General features: G+C 42.3%; 1 protein-coding gene across 3 annotated transcripts in view; it reads left to right on the top strand.

Moving 5' to 3' along the window:
* Positions 1–26,471, top strand: part of FGD4 (FYVE, RhoGEF and PH domain containing 4) — a 125,213-nt gene that overhangs the window by 10,814 nt on the left and 87,928 nt on the right. The gene's annotated exons all lie outside the window — the stretch shown is intronic.

A 26,471-nucleotide genomic window follows, 5' to 3' on the forward strand; every position in this document is an offset into this window, starting at 1 on the left:
TAATTATGTGAGAAGTGTGGTCCTTAACTGTAGCATGGTTCCTGTTAGTGTGGGTTGGTTGGTTGGTTTTGTAGGTTTTTTTGGTTGGTTGTTTTTTAATCCTGTTGTGGAGAACGTGTGGGTTTGTTTTTTTTGGTTGAATAAGTTGAGTTAAAAATCTTTTAGCAAATTGGAGGTCAATATGAGAGACTGTAACCTTGACCTTGCAGGTCAGTTGAGAGGCTTCAGTATTATGTAAAATAAAGGGGTCTGATTTCCTTGGGTTTGGGTTTTTTTTTTGTTGTTGTTCAAAAGGTTATAGGTGGCTTACCACAGATAGAAACTACTGTAGGAAAAAAAAAAGTTGTTTGTTTGTTTTTTTTTTTTTTAATTATTATTTTAACAGGCAGCATTGGATCAGTGTTTACCCATTTGGGACATAATGGCAATCTACACAAATAGTGCCTGAAAGTTCCTGGAAAATAGGGCACACCTTCAGAAACCTAAGTAGAAAATAAGGAACTAAAAATTGTGGTTAAGAAAATATGAAGGTCTCTGAGGAGAATGTGTCTGATGCTGGGTGTCTGCCAGCTCGCAGCACTCTGACTGCACAGGCTGCTTCAGCCGGCTGCGGTGCTGCATGCTTGTAGCAAAGGGGCTGGTTTCTCAGTGCACTGGCTTTTTCACGGGCATTCCGGTATAGGCAGTTCTTCCAAGAAGCTTTTATTGGTAATCTAAAAACATTCCCTGTGTATGAACCAGCAGGGGGCCAATCTAATCCTTAATGGAATTTGGTAGACTGTACTGGATGTAAGCGTTAGGACATGGTTGGATATGGATACGGTTTGGGTGGAAGCATTTGGGTATGGTTAATACCTTCACGTATTAAACCTTCAACTCTATAATATGAAATTTTTTTGTTTTATTTTGGTAGTGTGTCCCGTCCCCCTCCCCTGAACATTAAGCCTGGCTTAGTGCTCTTCGTATTAGTAATGAAGATCAGGAGCAATGCCTCTCTGCCGCATCTGACTTGATTTTGGTTTTATTGGTTGTTTTTTTTTGAAACTCCAGTTCATTCAGAGGCTTTTAGATGATGCTTTTTGTCTTGCATTGGAAATAACCATGCCTGCCATATGTCTATGGGGTAACAGGGAAAAGGGCTACACAAACTGAGCTTGTTCTTCAGGGTTATATCTGCCCTCATGCATGTTGAAATAATGCTGCCTGCCTACCCTGTTAGCACAGCGGCTGCCGCAAGCACGAGGCTGGAGGTGGCAGACTGGCACAATCAGGTCACCAGTTTTTTAGTATTGGCTTTGGAGTATTTTCTAGTGATGACAAGAGTCGTTTTTCTTTTACAAACCATATTGAATTTGCGTAGAAAATTTAAACGGAGTGAGTTTTGTATGTTGAAAGTAATAGTTAATGCGTGTCTGATGTTGTAAAATTAATTTAATAGATGATAGGCAAGTTTCTAGCAGGCAGAAACCTTCGTTAAAAATCTTCGCGATAACTCAGCAGTGACTTGCATTTGTCTGTTGCTACAGCAATCGAACCTGACATCTACCGAGAGCCTCAGATGTTGTCTAAAGTTGAAGTTTTCCCTTTGCTGGTCACTTCAACCGTGCTTTGATCAGCGCCGTGCAGTCGGCAGCATGCTCTCTGGCTGATATTTCTGCCAGCGGTCTGAAGGTCGGTGTCTGCCGCCGCTGCTGCCTTCTGCTGGGTCTCGAGGCACCGGGGCGGGAGGCAGCGGCCGGCGTGGCACTGGAGCCGTGGCCAGCGAGATTCCCCTCCCGTTGCCGCGCTCTTCCCGGCCTCCTCAGCACGGCGTAGGAAGAAAACAAGCTGCTCCTGTTCTGAACAAGTGGAATAAATAATCAAAATACAGTAATCTCTTCTGCAGAATGATTATCTCTTATTTTGCTTACATGTTACGTAGCATGGTGGGATACAGATCCATCTGGGTACAATAAGAAATGATGAAAAAATTCACTGCCAAGAATTTAGTTTAGCAGCAAACTACTATAGGCTGCTTTTTTTTTTTTGATTCTGCTACTGTGGTTCCTTCAAGGATTGTAATGTGAAAGAAACAAGTTGAAGATCCTTTTTGCACAGCATATTGAGTCAATGACAGGTTTTTTTTTTCTTGATGTGACCTTAGAGTAGTTTGTTTCTTCTTCGACTGATTGCTCCCTGTGGTTACTTTTCCTTAGCAAAACCACTGTAAGAGTAAAGCCAGCTCTCTTACTATTTGCTCTCTATGAACTTGGAAGGTGTTTTGTTTTTTCCCAAGTTTGGTTGGGTTTTTTTTTCAGTGTTATCCTGTTCCCTAATCAAGACTTAGCAGAGACATTTAGGAATATACAGGCAAAAGAACTTTCTGAAAAGATGCCTAATGTTTGTTTCCTGATCAGTGGATTGTGGAAAATGGCTGCATGTCCTCTCTGATTCACTTATCTGATATTAAATAGGAGGCAAGTGTGTACTCGTTCTATTAGTATATTATTAATTTAGGTGTTTGGATTAAAAAAAAAAAAGTAAAAGTACAACTGGTTTTGCAACTTCTCAGAGGCTAAAATGAGGGTAATTTTATATGCTATACAGGTGACGTGACAAGAATCTGATTTTTGAAATCTAAAGCTGAATTCTATTCAACTTCAGTTAAGGTCATGTTAATATAAAGTTGATAAAGTAATTTATATTTAATAATTTTATTCAGCTTCGGTGTCTTTCCAAACTTCAGCCATTTTAGTTTACATACAGAACTGTGCCTTGCTGTGTTGAAACCATGAAAATTCGATATTAGTACATGGTACCTATGGAAACTTAAAATATGAGCAGCTGCATATTGCTCTTTATTGACAGATATCATAGAATCATAGAATCATAGAAAGTTTTGGGTCGGAAGGGACCCCTAGAGGTCATCTAGTCCAACCCCCCGCAGCGAGCAGGGACACCACTAACAAGATCAGGTTGCTCAGAGCCCTGTCCAACCTGGTCTTGAACGTTTCCAGGGATGGGGCCTCCACTACCTCTCTGGGCAACCCGTTCCAGTGTTTCACCACCCTCATTGTAAAGAATTTCTTCCTTATATCCAGCCTAAACCTACCCTGTTTTAGTTTAAAACCATTACCCCTCGTCCTGTCACTGCTGTCTCTACTAAACAGATTGTCCCCATCTTTCCTATAGGCTCCCTTTAAGTACTGAAAGGCTGCAATCAGGTTCTCCCCACAGCCTTCTCTTCTCCAGGCTGAACAAGCCCAACTCTCTCAGCCTGTCCTCACAGGAGGGAGAGATGCCTATAAATATGTGAAGGGTGGGTGTCAGGAGAATGGGGCCAGACTCTTTTCAGTGGTGCCCAGTGACAGGACAAGGGGCAATGGGCACAAACTGAAGCACAGGAAGCTCCAGCTGAACAGGAGGAAGAACTTCTTCCCTCTGAGGGTGACGGAGCCCTGGCCCAGGCTGCCCAGGGAGGCTGTGGAGTCTCCTTCTCTGGAGATATTCAAGACCCGCCTGGACAAGATCCTGTGCAGCCTACTGTGGGTGACCCTGCTTCGGCAGGAGGGTTGGACTGGGTGACCCACAGAGGTCCCTTCCAACCCCCACCATGCTGTCATTCTGTGGTATGTCTCAGAGTACTGTCATCCCGTCTGCCTGTTATCAAACTGTTTTGCATATGTTCCTAAATCTTCTTTTGTACCTATGTTCAGATGAAGCTCCTCACTCTGTAGTTTTTAACAAAACATAAAACTGGCTGACATGGAAAAGAACTATGTTCAAGATGAATGTTCATACACTGAACTTTTTTGAACTCTTTGAAACTCTTGAGTTCTGACCTACAGCCAGTAAATCAGGTTTGGCTTCTCTAAGGTTTAGTTTAACCGTGAATCATTTGCAAATATTCTGTGCCTGGTAATGCTGTGATGCAATAGAAAAGGTTGTGCTGAGTAAATTGGCCATGGGATATGAAAGGTAAAGGGATTTCTACCCTATCACCTGTGTATTTACATCTAATGAGACCTGGTCTTTTTATGTTCGAGGTAAAAGAAATATGACCAGGTAGAACATAGGTTTGTTTCGCACAGACTTCATTCAAAAGATCTCCCTTTCACAGATTAATCTGTGATTAATCATAAAATGTTTACATTTAGCAGTAGCCTAACATGTTACTTTTCTAACTTTAGTTCAAAGTCTGGAATGAAAACAGAGCGATGTACCATGTATTTCTTTGTGAGTGGCGAACTTGGAGCTGGAGATCAATGACAAAAATTTGGAATTGGGGATGAACTGCCTATGGAAATGGATAAAGATGATTATTGCTGGTAAAAGGCTCTTAACCTTTTAGTGGGCAGAATTCCTTTTGCTGTAATGCCTGCACTATCCCTTTCATATCTGGTGTGTGGTTGCTTATGCTGAATAGTGAAACCGGTCTGAAACTTGGTTTGGCTTTCTGCTTCCATGGCAGTAGATGCCCTTACAAAAAAGCAAGTGCAAATGCAACCTTGTTCTCATTTACCCAGACTCTAAGTAACTTGGCACTTCACAGTTGCCTGCAGAGACTGCTCTGAAAGCTTGGTGAATCCTGCTCTGACCAAGCAGCGTGGCAAGCAATGACATACAAGTTAATGGCTATTTATTTTTTTTTTTTTGGCCATAAGAAGCAGATGTACTTGACAAGAGTTCTTCCATCTAAATGAGAACAAATGATCCCTGGGACTGTTTTGTCAAATTGTAGGCCAAAACACTGGGTCCTGTACTGTATCATGTTCAGAATCAGTAAAAACATCTGACCCCTGGTTTTGAATTGTGTGCCACTATATGAAAGCCACTTAAAAATCATACTTCATCTGTTCCAAGTATATCTCGTTGCCCACTTCAAATCATTGACCTGACTGGGAAAGTCAGTCCTGGTTTTACTAAATTATCATGCTGAGCGATCAGCAGTAGCCCTCAGTATGGTGACCGTAATTCTCTAGATGGTGTGGAGCAATCTGAGATCAGTGGCACCACGGGCTGACCATTTCACCAGACTGAAATCTTGTCTTGGTCTGCAGTTGGAGATTGCCTGGCTGCTCTTAGATTTCTCGGATTTTAAGTGAGAACTGTGGGGTATTTCTCAGGTCACATGGAAAACCAGTATTTTTCGGTCTTATTAAAATAAGTCTTGACTGATATTCCAAATGGAAATATTTTTATGGTTTAGTTTTTTAAAGAAAAAAACCAACCTATTGTAGATACCCAAGATTTCGATCAGATACTGGGTCTGTGTTGCTAATATACTATCTAAATTTTGATTTTATTTTCAGGCAGCTCTGTATAGCCGATAATAGTGTTTTGAAAGGATTGAGACTCTTTGCTACTTATTTCTTCAAAGCCAGCATGGTTTCCTTTGTAATGTTCTCATTTGTACATATATTTTTCATCTCGGGAGCAAATCATCAGCCTTCAAAGTTCTGCAAATATTTCCTTTGACAAAATATCTTTGACCTATTTGTTGTCATCTGTATGATGGGTATAGTTTTACCTCAAGAACTGTCTTCTAAGCAAAAGAAACCTTATAGGATCAGGAGCCCTCCCTCTCCTTTCAGAAAAACCAGGAGGCAGCTACTATGTTTTATTTGATTGCTATCTCTATCTCATTGGACAGAGAGGTATTAAAGCTTCATGTTGCTATAGAAACTACTCGAAAAAAGTATGGTGCACAAGATTGAAGGTGTTGTTTCTGTATTTGTTTTTAAGATGTTTTCACACCATGGACTGTTATATTAGAGAAACCAGAACTACTTAGCTGGCTGTCGCTGTTCGACTGCTCTGCTGATACTGAGACTGCTTTGACAGCGTTGTGGTGAAGAAACTTCCTTCAGAAACATTGACCTTGTGTGCAGTGGATACCAGATGTTTCAGCTGGAGGGCTGTTCCAAAACTGTTTGATACAATCTCTTTACTAGAATACTTGTGAAACTGGGAAGATGTTACTGGAAGCTGTGGTGTCTGTTGTGTCCTGGATCTCCTGTGAAAAGGATTTCTTCCTTCAGCCAAATAGCTAGACTAAGATGAAGTATATTTACAACAATCTCCTGTGTATTTTCGGTGTGGATCCCTTGTTTTAAAGATCAACTGGCAAGGATCAGGTGTCTTTTGTCTGATACCTGATGGCCCTCGGGTGTGGGTGACAAAAACCCTACTTACTGATGTCAGTTCAGGCTTTCCTATAGAAATAACAGGCAGTGCTCAGTAGGCAACCAAACGGCTCTGTAAGGAGTGGTGAAGTGCAGTCTAACAGTGTATTCTTCTGGTAGCTACGGAAGCGTGCTTTCCGTTCATCCAGACAGACTTTTAATGTTCACTGAAGTATCTGCTTTCTGGAGCACGTCTTACACCTGCAGAGCGCAACAGTAAGAATGATGGTGAGGTGTTCCGACCTGTGTTGGGTCTTGGCATCTTCCTACGCGTCCCTTGATAGGAGTGAATGAAGTATGAGAGGATATATCGGTAGCAGTGAAGCTCTCACTTTGAAAAAACAACATACTCATAAAGTATCTGAAAAAGTGCGATGTCCTGGTGAGTAAAAGCTCTCCCTCATTTCGGCCTTGAAAGCCACAAAAGGAAGTGAAAGACAGCGAGCCCTTCAGTGTGTAGGTTGGGCAGCCCCCGCCTCGGGTCTCGGCGCTGAGGATGTGAGCAGGAAGTCAACGCGGTGTAGAAAGAAATATCTTCTGACCTAAGGAGAAGAAACAAATCCATAAATTCTTAACAAATGCCCTTAAATGTTTTCACTGGCATGTGAATAAATTACTGTGGTAAGACAAAAGTGCTTCAAATAGTAAGGGTGTGGTGTGGGTGTCATCATTTTCTATACAGCTTTTTTTTTGTCTTCATAAGGCAGACATTTAATGTAGTGGATATTTAAGGGAAAAAGTAGTTTGGGATTTGTTTACCTAGGAATGTTAAAGGGCAAAAAGAAAAAAAAAACCAAACTGTATTCTAGTCTGCAGACAATGGTACTTGGAATTGAAATAGCCTTTTAAATTCCCACCTGTCGTTCCTTAGGATGGATTGTCTGTTTCAAAATCGTGCACAGGGAAAGCAAAAGTACTGCTCGGTGCGGTTAGAGAGTTGCGAGAGCAGGTTTGAAAGTGTTCCCTCCTACAGCTGGGATTTTCTGTACAAAAGTAATAGCTAAATAGCCTGGTTTTCTGAGGTGCGGAGTTTGAGCTCTGCTGAAAACCGGTTCACTAATTTACAAGTCTAAACGGTGGATTTGTATTTTCTAACTTTAGGCATGCAAACCAACAGATTCAAGTACATCATTTGAAAGATTAGCATCAGTAAGTACATTCCGAGGTATTGTGGCTATCTTTGGAAATCCAAGAAGTACATAACACCCACAAAATCTGTGCCTCCCCTTTTCAGAGTGTGATATTGTCAGTAAAAGCAAAATCCAACCTGGGCAAATGGCATCTGCAGACAGCTGAGGTTTGTACGGCAGTGAAAATGTGAGGTCCAGAATGCAGTAATTAGAGAGGGTGGTCAATACTTGTTAACGAAGGCAGCACTAGTGATCTGTCTTTGAAGCGGGAGCAAAGCAATGCTGCCCTTCCTGCGGTGCCTTATTGACCTGCTGCAGCAGCTGCTCTCTGCTTGCAGGGCTCGTCCATGGAATAATTGGCATGCTTGCTTTAAGAATAAATTACCTATTTTCCAAGAGTGCTGGAAGCAGTTCAAGAAAAATGGAAGACACTTACGACTGCAAGGGGTATGTCTGGATATGTTACGCGAGTGTGCAGTTACAAAGGTTTTTTTTGGTGGGATTCACAAGGTCCAATAGCTGCACTTTAAGAACAATTTTCACCTTTTTTTTAAGTGTAGCTTTGTTTTTTGTTAGATTAGTCTAAGAGGCTTTTACACCTCATAGCTTGAAGGAGAGGTATTTAGTCTGTGCATTGCTTGCTACTGTGGAGGGAGAAATGATAAGAGGTGTTCAGCAGGCAAGCTTTAGACATTCTTCTCTGAGTGATTAAAAAACCTCTCTGAGAAAGACTGCGGCCGTGTAATTCCATTAACTGTATGGGATGCCTATGCGGTAGCCAGGCATGTTACTGCCCTTGAATTTGCATTTTATCCCCTCCTTTATTTGTGCTGTTCCCATGAACTGTTTTTCTGCTTTGTTCCTGGCATGCCCGCTTCTAGGAGGTGATCCGAATAGTCGTCTTGTGACAGTAACCTTGTCTCTGTCGTAGCTGTCAGAGTGAGTTTGACAGGATCAAAGATGGAGAAAGGGTTGCTATGAGAAAATGAGTCTTTGCATGGTGTTTTTTTAAGGCTGTTCTAAATCTGGCTTAAGATGAAGAACATGTCACTGAGGTCTCTGTTATGCTATTTAGTTCCACAATTACAGAGGAAAGTACCAAAGATGGAGAGCTGTTCATTTTCCCATGAAAGCGCAGAGTGACTACTTTTTTCCTTTTGGAGCAAGGTAAATGAAGGAGAGAACTTTCAGGAATTCCTCTATGAAACATCAGTAAATCATTTTACCCAGTTTTATTCAAGGTGGGTGCACTGCCGCAAGCAAGAAAAACTTGTACAAAACCCAAACTCTTGCTTCTTCCATTTGTTGTGCTTGTTCTGCTCATTAGCTTGACTTGGTTGTGATCAGGGCTGTTCTCAGAAGCTCTTACAGCCTAAGCCTGCTGGGTGAGGTCATGATATAGCGGCTCCACATGAAACAAAATGTCCGTTCTGTCTGCTGATTCCTGGGCTTGCCGTGTTCACAATTCCTGAATCTGTCACTTGCAAGCCTATATTGACGTACATGGATTCACCTTTTTTTATTCTTTAAAAAAACTTCAGTTATTTAAGTATTTTCTTTCTCAACTGATACTGAGATTAATGACTATTTAAAATCTTGATAGTATTTTAATAGAAGAGACTTTTTGGAAATGACTTCTTTCAGGACTGTTCTGACTTAACAGTTGCGAGATGGTGCCGTGACCATCCACTGGTACTAACGGCGGGCTTGAGATTGCCAGCCTGATCCGGCATTTATAACTGCTTTGCTGTGATGTTGACAAAATGTCCACATAAACTTTAGTGGCGTTGAGCTGCTGCTATGTTGAAATCAGTTCTAGACCTGTATTTATCAGCGAATTTCTTTGGAGATGTTTCATGTGCTGATGTCTGCAGTCCTTTATATTTTCTTTGCTAAACTTAGTGTGATGGGATCTTGATGTTAATGTGGAGGCTACTCCAAATACCGCTTCTGTGCTCATAGAATCATAGAATGGTAAGATTTGGAAGGGACCTTAAAGATCATCTGGTTCCAACCCCCTTGCCATGAGCAGGGACATCTTCCACCAGCCCAGGTTGCTCAGAGCTCCATCCAACCTGGCCTTGAACACTGCCACGGAGGGGGCATCCCCAGCTGCCCTGGGCAACCTGTGTCAGTGTTTCACCACCCTCATGGTGAAGAATCTGCCCTCTTTCAGTTTACAGGCTTTCCCCCTTGTCCTATCACTACACCCCCTTGTGAAAAGCCCCTCTCCATCCTTCCTGTAGCCCCTTCAGGTACCGGTACTAAGGTCACCCCGGAGCCTTCTCTTCTCCAGGCTGAACAGCACCAACTCTCTCAGCCTTTCCTCACAGGAGAGGTGCTCCAGCCCTCTGATCGTCTTCGTGGCCCTCCTCTGGACCCGCTCCAACACATCCATGTTTTTCTTATGTTGGGGGCTGGATGTGTTGGAGCGGGTCCAGAGGAGGGGCATTCATAGAGGGTTATGGATTCAGCCAGGTCGGGGCCAAAGGAGAGGTAGTGTCTTTTACACTGCTATGACTGGGGAGAGAAAAAAGGGTAGGAAGACAAGCTTTTGAGCACACTGAACTTCACCAAAATTGAATGTTGCAGTTCAGGCTTATTTTTCCCTCTTTTTCTGTCTGGTAATCTGCTCACAGTACTCAACTTGAAGTGCAGCCGGGGCCTTGTTTGGGAAAGCGTAACCTCAAAGCATAAGCCTTGTATGACTAAACAGTGAGCTATATTGGATCCATCTGTTTGTGCTCTTTGACAGATGAAAGGCCTTATTTACATTTAGATGCTTCCTCTCTGCTGCCTTGATGGAACCACGAAGTCCTTCTCCTTTGACGGGGTTGTGTGTGCTTTGAAGTAAGGAGGGGAGACAATTGTGCTTTAAACAAAGCATTTGTGTTCTTGTAGGAGTTCTGGAAACACAGTGGAAAGAACTCACGTGCTGAGTATGAAATACCATTTTCAAGGGGAAATGTTTGCTTAGAAGAAAGTATACTAAAATTATAGTGCTAATTCCAGTTCTGGAGAGGGAGTTCAGTTTTGGTTTTGTAAATCCAAAGAACAAAGAATCTGATAAACTTATGATTGTTTCTAGATGAAGTATTGTCTATCACCCATAAAAAAAAACCTTCCCATCTTCCTAAGCTGATTCTTGGGTGTCTAAGGTAACTGGGACAAACCAAGCCACCTACATTCAGAAAATCGTAAAAATAGCCACTTGTGCCAATCCTATGCTCACTTCCTTTGTAAACTTGATCAAATGGGGACTTCACAATTCTTAGTAATGAGCACCTATTACCTCAGTAACTTTGAGAGAGAATCCAGAAATACTCAGTTTCAGCATTAGTCAGGTATATGGCCCCAGGGCTTGCCACAGTCTCAGGTCAAACTGTGAACACCACAGCTGTTAGCTGCCGTTTGCAGCCGTAATGTGCCTTAAGAAGGAAAAGGGGAGGGAAAGGAAAAATGCAAGTTCTTTCCAAAGGCAGAGGGCAGGTTTTAAGCAGGTTGTAAATTGAAGGTCCTGCATTACTTTGGGGGTAGTGCTGTCTGCAGCCTGCTCAGCAAGGCCTTCACAAAGGGCTTAGGTGTTGCTTTTGCCATACTTCTGCCACCCTTGCTTCCACGGGCTGTGGAGGAAGAAGTGCGGGGATCGTAGTGTGAGTAGGAGGTCGTGTGTGTGTGCGTTCATGTGCTTGTGTGTGTAGGAGGCTGTTGATGCTCACACAGGCACGCAGCAAGGGAAATGAGTGTATTGAGGTAGAGTGGACTGGCAGAACAGGCTCAAGTGAACGGAAAAGGTTACATGTGAGGTGACAGAGTAAGTGGAGTAGGTAAGAAGGTAGACAGTCTATCAGTTGTCCTTTCTGTAAAGGAGGAGTTTTTTCCTTTGAAGTTTGGTTCGGAAGCAAACGTGTATGTTCTGCTTTGATTGAATTCAGCAGCCAAACATGCTTGCACATTATTTATTACTAGAACCCAAATGAATCATGTGGAGCTCTGACATTCTTGTCTTTCTAGCTGATTTACACACAGTGGGAAACACGCTGAGTTTGTTTGGTTTTTAGACTTGCAGCTCAATGCCTTTCAGTTTCCATACTCGGCCTCAGCGCTGCCGAGCCCTTCCCCAGGCTGTTGGAGAAGGCATGAAAGCAGCCAGCCTGCTCCTCCTGTGCAGCCGATGGCCCTCAGGTCCTACGGGTGGCATCCTTCCCAGAAAGGTCAGTCTGCTGAGGTGCTTCAGTCATGAGCTATTTTGTGGGTTGGGGTTTTTTTTCCCCTTTATTTTTTTTTTTTTCCTGCTTTCCTTCTGTTTTCTGTAATGATCTGGTAAAGGGCTTGCCAGACTTTGCTTTGTGCAAGGCACTGGCTGGCTTGGAAGTTACTGTTCTCTCCTGGCCTCCTGGGGCTATTGGAAGTCCTTTTATCGGAGTTGTCTGCCATCGTTCATGAGGTCCAAGCTCTGTACTCTGTTGCCTACTGCCGTGTTGTGTGATCTTCCTGTGAATTTTTGTGCTTGACTTTAGGATCCTGACATTGCCTAGACATAGCTCGTGGTCATTTTCGTTTTGCATCAGACTGCCCTGTGACACGGACATTTGTGGAGCAGAAGGACTGTTGTACACAGCACTATAACTGCGATGCAGATCATTTCTCATGAAATACAGTATTTATATGGTGGAGGTTCCCAGTGATCACCTAGGTATCTCAAAGAAGTGCTTGTTCTTTTGTAAAACTTGATTGTGTCCACTTTAAAAAAAACAAAAACAAAAACCAAAAAGTGAATGTTCCTTAATAATTTATCTCCCCGTAATAGTCAAAATGAAACTGAGGAGACAATGTCAGTGTGTGCAGTTAGGTTTATTTTTAAAACTTCCTTCTTTGTCTTGACTGTATTCAAGATAAGGATTCTTATCTTCATACCTCCAGAAGATACAGCGAGCGTCTGATACATAACTCTCAACTTGATAAAATTTCTTTGAACTTTTACTCATCTTGACACTTGAACTTGTAAATATCATTGTTGTGTACATATGTGTACCAGAGGGAGAAGAAACACATTTTTGGTTAAGAAGGCATTTTTTAACTGACTTGTACACTGTGGATGTTAAATTTTTTTTTTTTTTTTTAAGTTGCTCTTAAATATAGTCAAGCCACTCTCTACATACAACAGACCTCTTTGGTGTCCTGTTTTGTCTTAGTTTTTCTCTCTCCTTCTGTGTCCCTACAATATGATTCTTGAGGCTGAAGCTGGAGGTTCCTGTTTCATGGGCCAGTCTGTTCCATAAATAGGAAAGTAAATGGCTGGCTGGCCGCTTTTTCAGCAGGAAGTGTACACTGCCATAGAGATTTGTCTGGCTGTCACTGAAAGTCACGGCCATGCTGACTGCTCTGAAACAGCAGTGAAATACAATAACCATGACTGAATTGCTTCTGTTGTGATAATGGTGGAGGGGAATGCTAGAAAATAATGAACTGTCAGGTAGAAGTATAATTCCGCCCTTTTTTTAGTATAATGTTAGTGGCTTCCAGTGGCTTCTACTTTTTGTCATGCTTGTTACAGAGATATATAAGCTTTTATAACAATATCTGATGATATTCATCTAGTCTTCTGGCAAATAATCATCTTCAGTGCAGAGTAGGTCCCCACACACATGTGGTACTGGTCACCCCTGTAACTACGGAGGAATAAAGTTACATCTGCCTGTTCCCTCAAAACGCTAAAATTTTAGATCATGGAATTGCTTCTGAATGAAGAGAATGGGTAGCAGAACTTCTGGCTAACAGTTTATAAGCTGGAATAAATGTTTCCTCATTGTCTTGGGTGGTTGAAAGAAGTGTCAGCTGGTGCTGGAGGTGTTAAAGGACACGATACCGTGCTTGTGGATCCGGGTTTCTTCCTGCACCTGTTTTGATACGCTTTTTCCAGCTGATGCTGTGTGTGATATATTTGAAATGTAAGTGCAAATGTTGTATAATGAATCACTTTTTTTCGTTGGTTTGGACACCTTTACATCACTTCTTCTGTCATCATCTGTTTGAGGGGGTTCCTGTTAACGCTCTCAGAAATAGCACAGGGGTGCTTTGATCATCCTTCACGTCACTTCTGATATCAATGCTATGCCAGACAGATTTTTTTTTTTCTTTTAAAAAAATCTGAGAAAAGTTACGCTTTATAGTTTAGTTGCAAGCACACTGTTATGTGGGGAAAACCTCGATACTTTTCCTTGGGTGGTTTTTACTAGATTTAGCCCTTTCAAGCCCTAAAATACTTGGAAGTGTGCTCATCCACCAATGCTTCTCTAAAAACCTCAAGAGAGCATTGCTGAGAGCGCTGTATGTGAATAATCTTAAAATACCGAGAGAGATTTTGTATGTGCTGGCTTCCCAGAAGCACCATGTAAAAATAGATTTGTGATGATATCGTAGTAGCAACGTTCTCCGTCTAGAAGTTGTCCCCTTTGGAGTGGGAGGTGCGGAACTGAATTCCGATGGGCACATGGGAGACTGGCAGCTCTATGGGTAAGGAGGTGAGCAGGAGAAAAGCAACATTGGCGGTATTTTTGGAATAGCTGTTTTGACGCTGAACCGGGGAAATCGCGAGATGACTTTTCACCAAATCCCTGGTATCCTGGAAATTCGCTCTCTCCTCCGTGGAATTTTTCCCTACAAGGTCAGTGCTTAAACTCCCTAGTGGGATTTTTCTAATATCCTTTTAGACAAGCCAACGCTTTAAACTTGGCAGAGACAAGCAGCTGCAGTCTTAAAATGATCCTTGGCAGTTGACTGCTGCTTTCCCCAGCTGGCAAGTTTTCCTGTTGTTTTCCTCTTCCCTTTTGTGTCAGGCAGTTGATGATATTTGTTCATTCCGTAATGGGGAAGCATATTAGAACAAAGTCTGATTTTTATTTTGATTTGAGTCACCTTTTTTGTTTTTTTTCCCTCTCATGAAGCTGTTTGAAAACACCAGGGGTGCCGTCCAGAATGGCATGTTCGTTTTTCTTGCTTTATAAATATCTACACAGCCTCGAGTAATTAATGATTGTTTCCTCCTTGTACATTCGTAGTCAGTGGGGTTATTAATGCTATGGTCACCCACACAGAAGTCTGCATGTCATGCAATATGTTGAGGACAAAAAATTCATTGTAGAGCCAAAGAATTTGACCTTCGATTTCTTGAAGTAATTCAGTAGTTTACGATCAGAGTTATTCCCTTTTGTGATGGAATTTTTGACCTTTCAAATTCTCCATATAGGATATAATATAGTAATTCCTTCATTAATTCCTGTTTGGATTAGAGTGTTTCCCAGCTTTTGTCGTGGATGGCTTTCTGTTGTCTTGGTTCAAAGCATCTCTAAGACACATGGAGATAACTGTAAACTGTTTGTGCGCTTGAATGTGAGGAGGACGCAGTAATGTGGTCAGCTTTCTACTTTGGAAAGGGTGAACGTGGCCTGGGGTCCATTCTAGTTTTTAATGGAGCTCGTTTGTCTCAGAAGGTGAAGCCAACTTTCTGAATGGAAGGGTTTATTAAACTAACTTTTACATGTTTTCTGTGGTATGGTCTCGATAATCTTGACCTCTTGTCTGAGCTTAATCTGTCTGTTGCCCCAGAGTGCTCCTGTAAGTTATTCCTCTCTATCATAAATAAACTATTTAAGAATTAATAGTTAGACACAAGTAAAAATGTCAGATGAAAAAGAGTCCAAATTAGTTTCTTCTGAGGTATGAACCATATTGTTTTGTGGGATATTTTAGCAGCTGTGAGTATTGTTAGTTTCCAAATTGCTGACACGTGACGTTCCAGCGAATCTGCTTATGACTTTAGCTAAGGTCTAAGGTGGTGGTACCTTCCATCCACGGAAATTGTCTGCAAACTTATTTTCTGTGAATAATGATAAATTGATACTGCTATTATTTATGCTTTCCTGCTTCTTCCTAATCCAAACCCCACTTCCGAATAGAAGCCAAAGGATCCAAACCTAATGTGTTATTCAGACTTTTAGTATGACCGTTTACTTTTATACAAGTAGTTGTGCCATGCCTTCATCCACCAAAAATGTAAAAATTCTTTCCCTTCTATGAAGCTACTGAACTCGAACGCTCTTCGTAGGACCTTTTTGGAAAGAAACCCACCAAAACATTTTTTGTGAAGTTCTTCTTGGCTCTTTCTTGTTCATGTTTTCTTTCTCTCACGTACACAAAGAGTTCAGGGCAGGGGAAAACTTAAAGCACTTGAAACTTGGCAGATGAAGAAAGACAATGACTAACAGTTATTGGTGACATTCTTGTGGTACTTTAAATTATACTCTGAGTAAAGCAATTTGTACAGTGTGAAGTTGTGGGGTTTGGGCTTGGAGGAGGAGCCACCTCATCCCGCTGTGCTTACATTTTTGGAATGTTGCCCTTTGGGCAGGGACAAGATGGCCAGACTGATTCTGGGGATGGCTTTGGCTCCCAAAGCAATTTTAGTAGTCCTCTGGCAGACGCTGGTCAATTGATAGGCCAGCCAAATTAGAGTTGTTGCCTGGAAGACAGGGAAAGGAGAGTAATTCCTTTTTCCTGGGTTAATACCATGGTTGATAGAGTTCCGTATTGTCGTCAACTATCTGGACAGTGGAGAGAAGTGCATCTTCAGCAAGTTTGTGGGTAATAGTAAATAGGGTGGGGAGCAGTTTATACAAGTAGGGTAGGGGTGCTTTTTGGGAGGACTTTGTCAGGCTGGAGAAACGGATGGAGAGAAACCTCGTGTGGTTCCTCATGGGCAAATGAAGGGTTTAGTATCTGGGCTGGAAAATCTCTGTGCAACCAACAGGCTGGTGATTGGAGAGCAGTGCTGCAGAAAAGGACGTAGGGAGCTGTTGAAGAAGTGGAATGTGATTCAGCAGTGTGCCCTTGCAGTGAAATGAAACCAGCTGCGGCAGGTCAAGGAAAGGGAGTCTTCCAGTGACAGCTCTGCACTTGTCAGACCCCTTCTGGAGTACTGGGTCCAGTTCTGGGCTCACTGGAAGAAAGATGCTGATTAACTGGAGCAAGTCCAGTTGACTAAAGTAATCAGGGGCTGATGCATATGACAGAAGAGCCTGACAGAACAGTGTTTGTCCAGAACAGACATCTACATAGTAACTTACTACTATTTTCTGTCACCTAATGGGGCTATGGAGATGACAGACAGACTCTTCTCAGAGAACCACAATGTTAGCACAGGAGGCAACAGATGCAACTGCAACAAAGGAAGTTCCAACTCTACATCAGGGGAAGAAGAATTTGGCATCGGGGAGGTCAAACATTGGAAGAGGGCCTGTGGGACCTCCGTTCTTGGAGGCACTTGGAGTTCAACTGCCAAGGCCTTGAGCAGCTTGATCTAAGCTGGCCCTGCTCTGAGCAGGACATTGGACCGGGTGACCTTAGAGATTCCTTTAAAACTGAATTACTGTATGAGCTGAGGTAGGGGGGAGAGTGTCCTGAACCAGGCAGGGTCTGACAACACTTGTTAGGTTGCCTGTTGTGATGAGCAGATGTGTCTGTAAGACTGCTGGTGCCTGACTGCTTAGTGGCCCAAAACATATGGACGGTTTGCTTTTTTTTTTTTCTTAATTCATTCCATAATATGCACTTAGGGCAAGGACTGTGTTACAGCAGTAAGAATGTGTATTATGGGAGGGGCCGCACTGAAGAAGCCCTTACTGGGATAGTCTTTGTCGTTGGCTGCTGCTCTATGTAAGGCAGACAAAGCAGTTGTGTTGGTCTCTGACAGAACAGAAAAAAGCACAAACCCCTTTGTCTTGGATAGCAAAAGAAACTAGGCAGAGTGTTGTGGTTGTGATTCATGCTCCCTCTAGTCTAGCACCTTAGCTGCAGGAACTTTTCTCCTGTGGATGACTTTATTTGCCTTCCACGTCTTCATTTGGAAAGGAAGTTATTCAATTATATACTTGTTGAATGTATCATATAATATGTGATATTGTGTCTTGAGACATCTTCCTTGGTCTTTTAGTTACTGTGATCATCTCTCCTTGAAGGAACCATAGACTTAATATAAAATTTCTTCTTGAAGAGTCATTTTTCATTTTCCTTCTAGGTGTCCAGGTACATAACAAAATGACAGATAAGATGGTACTGTGCTCTATGATTCACATCTGGCAAAAGTGGATTCCTCAAATGGGAGCCACAAATACTCATGTCTGTTGTAGCTGGGTATTTTAGTGGCTTGAGTTTTGGACTGAGTGCCCAACTTCAGCCATCTGCTTTGAAAGTCTTTTTTGAAAGTATCATCACATAGACAAGTATTTTCAAGTAGTTGACAAGTAGTTTCAGTTCTGTAAGAGGTAAAAAGTCATCATTTCCACACACCCCCCATCTCCAGTCAGTCATGGTGGTTGATAGAAAGCCTCAACAATCTGTTCTGACAAATGCCTAGGACATATTGCAATATCATAAATGTTTGAGTCCTGTACAGAAAAGATCACAGAAATAATTGGAATAGGCAAAGCTGACCTGTTTGTTGTGGTTTTTAAAGGCTTTTTTTATCCTTATTTTGCAAAGGTGTGAGTGTAGAGCATGGAGCTCTTCTGGCTGCAGTATGTCTTTCCATGTGCAAGGGAGTTCAAGGTCATGATGAGAATGTCCTAAATGATAAAAAGATTAGGAAGCAGCTAATGAATAAGTAGCAATGTTTGCACTCTGAAATGGTGAGTCAGAGTCATGTGTGTATGTGGCCATGGACTTAGCAAAATGCAGGGCAGCTGTTCAGAATCTGTAGTCAAGGGAGAGGGGAACCAATTGGAAGTGGGCATTTTTCTTTTTAAACAATTTTTTTAATGGCATTGATCATCTAAATACTTCTGTATTTAAAAACAAATTAAAAAAAAAATTCGTGTGCCTTTGCTGAATAGTAACATAGATAGCACGAAGGTTTTGGCATGAAGTAAACGTAGAGTGAAAAGCTTTAGTGCTTGTTTAGCTCTGTGAACGATTTCCAGTTTCCTTGGTTCTTGCTGCGTGAAAGTCTTGTGCGCTGCCTCTGCTGATGAATATAATTTACCATTTTAGTTCAGAGGGACATGTACAGTTGGCAACCTGATGTGATTTGAACATGATTAATAATAGCTCTGCGGGGCCTGGCTTGTTTATAGACTTCAAAAACGACCAAAAAGGCCCCCTCCCCTGCCCTGAAATGGAAATATACTGCTCTGCTTGTGTGCATGTCAGTGTTCTCTAGCAGCTCCTCTTTTCCTTTAGCTTTCTTGCTTGCAAACCTGTGAGCAAAATGATGGATTGGATGAACTTCAGTTTTTGTTATAAATATTTTCCGTTTCAAGGAGTTTGCGCTTTTTTTTTTCCTTAATGGCTATTCTACAGAAACTGGATCTTGATAGGTGAGTCTAAAATTCTGCAAAGCCACTGTTTCCAGAATATCCAAGCCTTTGCCCCTTAGCTGTGATGTGGGTTATGAGCAGCAAAGTCTAAAAAGGGAATACGCATTCATCTTGGTTGTTTATTTAGAAAAGAAAAAAGAAAGGCCAACCGAATGTAAGCAAACATAGCTGTTGTTTTGTTAGTCCCCTGGAAATCGGATAGACTGCAGCATGAACATGGAAAAATTTCTCTGAACACACAACATTTTTGCTTATTTTGGGTTAGAGGCTGGTGGTCTTTCTAAAATATGGGTCCTTGGCAGACTTTAGTTTCGATGTTCAGTGGAGATATGTGCTGTCAGAAGGGGAAAGGAAAAGAGCAAGAATGTTTGCCATCATGTGCTGTACTTCTGTAGGCCTCCTCTGTTACCCGAGAGAACTTCTCAGATCTTTCTGCTCCCAAATCTAAACAACATAATCCCTCAAATCTCCAGAGAGGTTGCGGAGGATGACAGTGAGGCTTCTTGTGGTTTACAGTGTCCTCATCGTCTAAATAACTGGGACTAGACTCTCCTTCAGCTATATCTGCAGTGTCTCCCGAGCTCTTGGTGAAAACAAAATGGTGGCATTTTCCTTTCCAAAATAAAATGTTGAGCAGTCTCTTCCTCTAGTCAAAAAGCAACATAGGTGTTTCTGGCTGCCAGCTGCTGCTTTAGAGGGAGGTGGCAAATGTGCAGGATGTATGTTGTGTTCAGAGGACCAAGCTCAGGGTCTGTTTGGCAGCCTTCCACTGCTGCTGTGTTGTGTTGAGTCAGCTGAAGTATTTATATCCATTTTTAGCGTCACTTTTGATAACTTGTAGATGCCTTTGGTTTGACGAGTGTCTTAAATTTGGATGTGCTAAGTCTCCAAATAGAGGAGGGGATGCGTTTTGGAGATTATTAGTTTTGAAGCATGTAGGACTGAATTAATAATCTGTTCTGGTGTGCGCTGTCTCCATTCCATAGCTTCCAGGTCTGAATGTCACAACTTATTAAGGTCACTGCTTGTTGCTGAGTAGAGTGACCAATTAATAGCTGAATCTGAAACCTCTTAGACTAGAGATTTGCTGTATTGTGTCCCACCATTGTTGAGTTAAAATTAGATTACAGTTTATTGAAGCAACAGAATTTGCGACCCTACTAGGAGTCCTGCATCCAGGTCTGGAGCCCTCAGCACAAGCAGGACATGGAGCTGTTGGAGCGGGTCCAGAGGAGGGCCACAAAAGTGATCCGAGGGCTGGAGTATCTCTCCTATGAGGACAGGCTGAGGGAGCTGGGGCTGTTCAGTCTGGAGAAGAGCAGGCTCCTGGGAGACCTTATTGCGGCCTTTCAATACCTGAAGGGGCCTACAAGAAAGCTGGAGAAGGATTTTTTACAAGGACATATAGTGACAGGACAACGGGTAATGGTTTTAAGCTGAAAGAGGGTAGCTTTAAATCAGATATAAGGAAGAAATTCTTCACTATGAGGGTGGTGAGGCCCTGGCACAGGCTGCCCAGAGAAGCTGTGGATGCCCCCTCCCTGGAAGTGTTCAGGGCCAGGTTGGACGGGGCTTTGAGCAACCTGGTCTGGTGGAAGGTGTCCCTGCCCATGGCGGGGGGGGGGAACTAGATTATTTTTAAGGTCCTTTCCAACCCAACCCATTTTATGATTCTATGGTTCTGTGAATAGAAATAGACAACTTGAAGAGACAAAAAAAATTCAGTCTTACAGTGGAGCCTTAATTATTTGTCATAAAAGGCTTAGTGTAAGTTTAAATAAAATAATAGAAGTTTCAATAAATGGCAGTGTAATATATGATATAATGTTATTGTATTCGAGGTAATTGTGGTCCAGATGACTAAATGCTCTTTGTCGGATGCAGGTGTTTTCCCCTTGATGACAGCAATCACTCCTAATGGTTATAGTGCTGAAATCAAATGTAGCTCTGCAAAATGAAAAGCAGAATTTTGTTTGATTCATTTCTGTTCAGCTATCACTTCCTTCTATAACCTGAAACTGCAGGAAGAAAATGAATGTGAAAATTCAGTGTATCTGCTGTTAAAGTTTCAAGAGGTTGGCAGAAATAACATGACCAAAAAGGTTGCTATAAGCCATACTGAACTTTCAAATGTTAGCTTCAGGGTGTGAAGGAAAGGATGGGAAGGGTTTCTGGGTGAGATAGTCGACAGCGTTAGAGATTATGATGTTTAAACTCCGTTTTCTCTGGGCACTTTGTGGGTCTTAGCCCAATTAGTAGTTAGGAGAAAATGAGAGAGTGATTGACTAAGCTAGTAGCATCAGATGGCTTTCTAGTGAAGAACCATTAAAAAACAATTCATAAATTCATTAGCGGAACTGTCTGGCTGCACTGTATTTTTCTTTCTCTGCTATTAGGCTGAGGTAGGTGTAGCGCATGCATTGGGTGACGTAGTGTTCTCAAAGGCGTCTTCCCAGGATGGACCAGGCATACCAATTATGCTTCATGGCTGAACATTGGACTATGTAGTCTCCTACTATTTCTTCCATTCATGTGTTTCTAGAACTCTTAGTGACTGTTAAATGACAGTTGTCTAAGATCAAAATTTTCTCACTTCATGAACCAATAGTGCAGTATGTTCATGCTCCGCTTTTTGTTTTAGCTCGTAGTGCCTCCTGTTTCAAAAAATCAGTTTGAGGAGGAGGTGCTCCAGTGGGTGTCACTGGAGCCTTCCTCGTGCAGCTCTTTGTGAAAGGCACTGTTTTGCAGGGACCCTTAGCGTGTATGGGGCAATTTGTCTGGACTTTGCAACCGTTTATCCATTTGTTTTTCTGCTGTGCATTAGGGTGGTATCTTACTGGTATGAAAGTCAATAAAGTCTGCAGTAGTTTCTCAAAATGAAAGAACACCAAAAAAACCCAAACCCCCAAAACCACTGTAAAGGATTTCATCTTTTTATTTGCATAATTTTGTCACTTTTTAACGATTTCAGACTTTTCCCAGTATGAGAGCTATGAAACTCTTTCATGTGGCACCTCAGATTTGCTACAATTATTCTTCTGTTGCCAGGATTTGTGATTTCTAATGTATTGGGAGATAAAGATACCAGCTGGTTTTCCAAGTAATCCTTTTCTACAGCTGATGTCTGTAAGTTGTGATGATAAAGGGATTCATGCTTTACAGCTTCAAAGGAGGAAGACTGTCTGAAAGAGGCAGTTAGTTACATACAATGGTTTGTATGACATAGTTTGCACCTCATGTCTTCGGAAATCCATTGAAATAGGCTTTCTTCCTCTACATGTAATTTACCTAAAATGGGCACTGGGGTATTTAATGACAGGTGACTATCTGGCTATCTAGAAAACTTTCTAAAGAAAGCTGCTGGCATCATCTCTGCCTGATGCCATGGGATTTTGTCATAAGGGTTCGTTACTGTGGCGTGCTGGAAAATGTGAAGTCTTCTGCCTGAAAATTCTCTAGTACCACCTCAAAATGTGATAGTCAATGCAGAAAAGAGTCAGAAGGTTTTGGCAGTCACTGCTTACGTGTTTCTGTGCTGAATTTTGCATGGCTCAAACATGGCCAGCAGGTTGAGGGAGGTGATTCTGCCCCCCCACTCCGCTCTGGGGACACCCCACCTGGAGTCCTACATCCAGCTCTGGAGCCCTCAGCACAGGAAGGACACGGACCTGTTAGAGCAGGTCCAGAGGAGGGCCACAAAAATAATCAGAGGGATGGAACACCTCTCCTGTGAGGAAAGGCTGAGAGAGTTGGGGCTGTGCAGCCTGAAGAGAAGGCTCCGGGGAGACCTTGCTGCAGCCTTTCAGTACCTGAAGGGGCCTACAAGAAAGCTGGAGGGTGACTTTTTACAAGGGCCTGACGTGCTAGGACAACGGGTAATGGCTTTAAACTGAAAGAGGGTAGGTTTAGATTAGATACAAGGAAGAATTTTTTTACTATGAGGGTGGTGAGGCCCTGGCCCAGGTTGCTCAGAGAAGCTGTGGCTGCCCCCTCCCTGGCAGTGTTCAAGGCCAGGTTGGATGGAGCTCTGAGTGACCTGGTCTGGTGGAAGGTGTCCCTGCCCACGACAGGGGGGGTTGGATTAGATGGTCTATAAGGGTCCCTTCCAACCCAAACCATTTTATGATTCTCCGATTCTCTATAGCAGAAGGCTCAGAGACTTTCTGCTGAAGCTGGGTGTAAAGACCACGAAGATGAGAAGCAAAGTTGGATGAGCACAAAATGCAAATTATAAGATTGTTGTGGTTACGAGTTTGCTAGTACTGGAAGATAATAAGTGACTACTAGACAGTTTAATACTATGTAAAGAGTAGTGAGACTATAAGTGCAAGCAACTTATACAGATCCTTTCTCTGATTTTATTCGTGTGTTTCTAGTTCTTCACAAACTAAAACACAGAACTGCTCTTCCACATTGAGTGACAGCCATTCTGCATTGCCAGAGCTGCCTGTTGTTTTCTGAAGAAGTGAGGGTTCTTAAAAGATCTCAAAGATGTGGCTGGAATATAGCTTGTGTAGACTAGAATGTTGTTGCAGAATTCTCCTTTTTTATGGCACTGAGCCAAATGAATCTCGACCTGGAAGGATTTTGTTTCTTTTTAAAGAAACATTTTCTTTAAGTGCCAACTCGCACAATGTGCTCTTAGTACGTGTTGAAATATTTCTTGTTGCTTATTTCCTGAGTTATGTCAGTAAGTTATGAAATTCAGAACTTCCTTTTTCATCTATTGAGTTGATAGTGTTCATTCTGTGCCCAGTTTAAGGACTCTCCCCGAGATGGGTAGAGTTACTTGCACAAAAACGCTGGAACGTGAGGATTCCTGCTCACATTAATGACATTCCTGTGTAAGGCATGGGTAGCTGTAAGTAGATCTCTTTTTTTTTTGCCTGTTCTTTTTGAATAGCTTACTGTTTTTGAAGTGAATTTATGACCTGTGGGAGAGTCTCAGAAATATTTGAGAATAAAGATGTACAGAGTTTTCTCGTCCTGCCCTGTAGCTGATATACTTGCAGATCTCTTTTAAAGAATTAGAAGACAGCAGGAGTCAAGTAAGTTCTCTCATAGGCTGTGATCAAACTTGTCTATGCAGGAGTGTATTCTGTAGTCAAGATCTAGTTTTTCTGCTAATATCAACAAGAAAGCATGTTCCTTGCTGTTGTTGAGGAGGAAGTCATCTGTCAGCGTCTGAGGGCAGTTGCACCGAGCTGAATTCTCATCTCTTGGACGAGCAGCAGCAGGAGCAGGACAAGAGTGTGTTGGTCCAAGGCAGATATCCCCGTGAGAAGTTGAATCTTGTGACCTTCCTCACAGCGCACAATGGATTTGTGTTTCGATTTGAACTTATTTTCTGACACTTTCCTAACCTTTCCTTCCTATTTTCCTGTCACGTGCAGTCTGAGAATAGTGATGATCTTTGAGACTATGGATGGAAGTGGTGCATCTCACTACAGCCCACCCGCCTCGTTAGCTAGCAGTGTATCGCCGAATATTCTCTGTTCTTGGAGGTGAAGTTTAGATAATGCTTGTGTTTACTAGTGTGCCTATATTCTAGCTGTTTAAAATGTAAGTACAGGCAGACTGGATGGAGAATATTTCACTGTAGTGTATAAATACACTATATATACAGATTTGCACTATATGGTGTTGCTTGAGGGGTGTAGAAATGCTGTTATGTGTTCGTCGCTGTTTGTACTGCATGGTTTTGACTCAGTGAGCTCACTAGTGCTATAGTAAAGCCAATCAAAACTTCAAAAGTGTTTCCAAAATTTTTTTGGCGAGCAAGATCAGTTTATTAGTTCTGTTTTGTACCTATATATGTCAGTCATTACTTGTTTCTCAGAATGTGCAGGTGGTTTGGGGAGTGGAGTCTTTCTTTGTAGTGTGTCTTGATTTATGTGTTTTATTTTTTTCATTATTCTTAGGTGTAGTAAGTACTTCTGCAGTTAGAAAGAAACTAAAAAGTCTTTATCTTTCAAGGTATTGGAATGACCCATACGCCAATATATATATATTTTTTTTAACTCCCTCTCCACCTCGCCCCTTTGTAGGAAAAGAATAAAATGGTTGAAAGATACGGCTCCCTCTTTGTTCTATTGTATGTTAATAATAACAACCTCCATGATATTCTTGCTGCAACCAAAATGCTGAACAGTAATAGGCTATACTGGGCCTATTGCTTATATTGGAAATGATCTGACAAAGAGATGACCAGTGTTTTTGTGCTGTATGCCTGTAATGCTGTACATCTGTCATGGGCCCACCTGCAAGCCCCGACCATCACCAAAACCCCAGGTACTCATCAGATTGTTCTAAATAGTCTCTGCTGAAACCTTCATTTTTTTGCATCTGTGAAGCTGGTTGCTCATCCTTGTGAGAGGAGGTAGGCTGCAAAGAGAACTTGGAACCATTGGAATGTATAAAAATTGAAACCAGGAATATTGTGGGTGACTCCAGTGGAACACATATTTACTGTCAGCCTAAGTGGTACTGTAAATTTGGGTTAAATGAATTGGGTTAAAAGCTAACTCACTTGTGTGAGCTGACACAGGAGGTAGATGGAATTTTTAGTTTTCGTTGATGCGACCTTGGCAGCTACCAATAAATCCTGCATGCTCCACAACTGCCTGGTCAAATAGCAGAGTCTGGCTTCTTTAGACGGCTTAATGCTGGCTGATCTGTCGACCTGCTGAAGGAGCTTCAGGCTAGGGAAAAGCAAGGCGTCCTGTAAAATTGATCTGTTGCATGATGAGAAAACTGGTACAGACTGCTCAGAGAAGTGTTTGTGTTGGATCTAAACAGGTGTTTCTAGATCTTGGAAATCTGTGGCAAAATGGTGCCTGCTCAGTTTGGAGAGGAATTTAGATCAAATCAATGTGTGTCATATGAATGGGTCTGCTAAATCCATTTTAAGAATTTTTCTGTGTTCTTTGCCACTAATAGGTTAGCCACCTGCAAAGGGCAAAAGCACAAGGATGCTGATGTAATATTTAGTACAGCTCAAATGCCACTGCTCCTACTTTACCTTAGATTACCTCTATGAAGCATAAAGTTCTGAAGTTCTAACAACTTTTTTTTTCTTCCCAAGTTCAACTGATGAAGTACAAGGACTTCCTGTATCTGCATGGAGCAGACCAGCACGCTGAATACCCATAGCTGCTTGAATGATTTTATGGTAGCATGGTTTCTCTGCATTTCCTTACTCTCCTACTGTTCATGGTTTTCATTGAAGGATACTTTATGGAGGAGGGAATGTACAGGCTGTTCTTCTTCCAGAGACACCATTTCTGTCTTTGTTTGCAAGCTCCGCTGGGAGTTGTCCAAGCCAGGGTAGAAGAGCAGTCCTGCAGTTCCCATCCAGGCTTCTCAGAAACTCTTCAGTAAAGCCTGAAGCGAAAGGAAAGCCCCGTGTCTGCAGTTCCCACCCATGTGCTACTCTGATGTCTGTTCTGCTTTCACTGGGATCTTAACTGGTAAATAAAGAGCACAGGGCAGAGCCCCTGGGGTTAGGCTCTCCCCCAGAGCTGGATTTACACTCTTGCGTTGCTCAGAACCACGTCCAAAGAGCTGTCTGTGATCTCTCTTTGAGCCTTGTGTGTCTGAGCTTTGGCTGGCTCAGCTGTCAGACGCTGAATGTCAAACCTGGGAGGCTGCTGCTTTTCCATGGAAACGCTCTGTGCAATTGCAGAAATAATCAGGCATGTCTGGAGGTTGCTGTGCCTTGTTGTTGGATGCTCCCAGACACTGACCTGAATTGTCCTACCTCGACAAACTGGGTGTTTGGCTAAAATCCGTATCTGCTTTTGTCA

This window comes from Opisthocomus hoazin, chromosome 8, assembly GCF_030867145.1.
Source record: "Opisthocomus hoazin isolate bOpiHoa1 chromosome 8, bOpiHoa1.hap1, whole genome shotgun sequence".
In the NCBI taxonomy this organism is placed as follows: Eukaryota; Metazoa; Chordata; class Aves; order Opisthocomiformes; family Opisthocomidae; genus Opisthocomus; species Opisthocomus hoazin.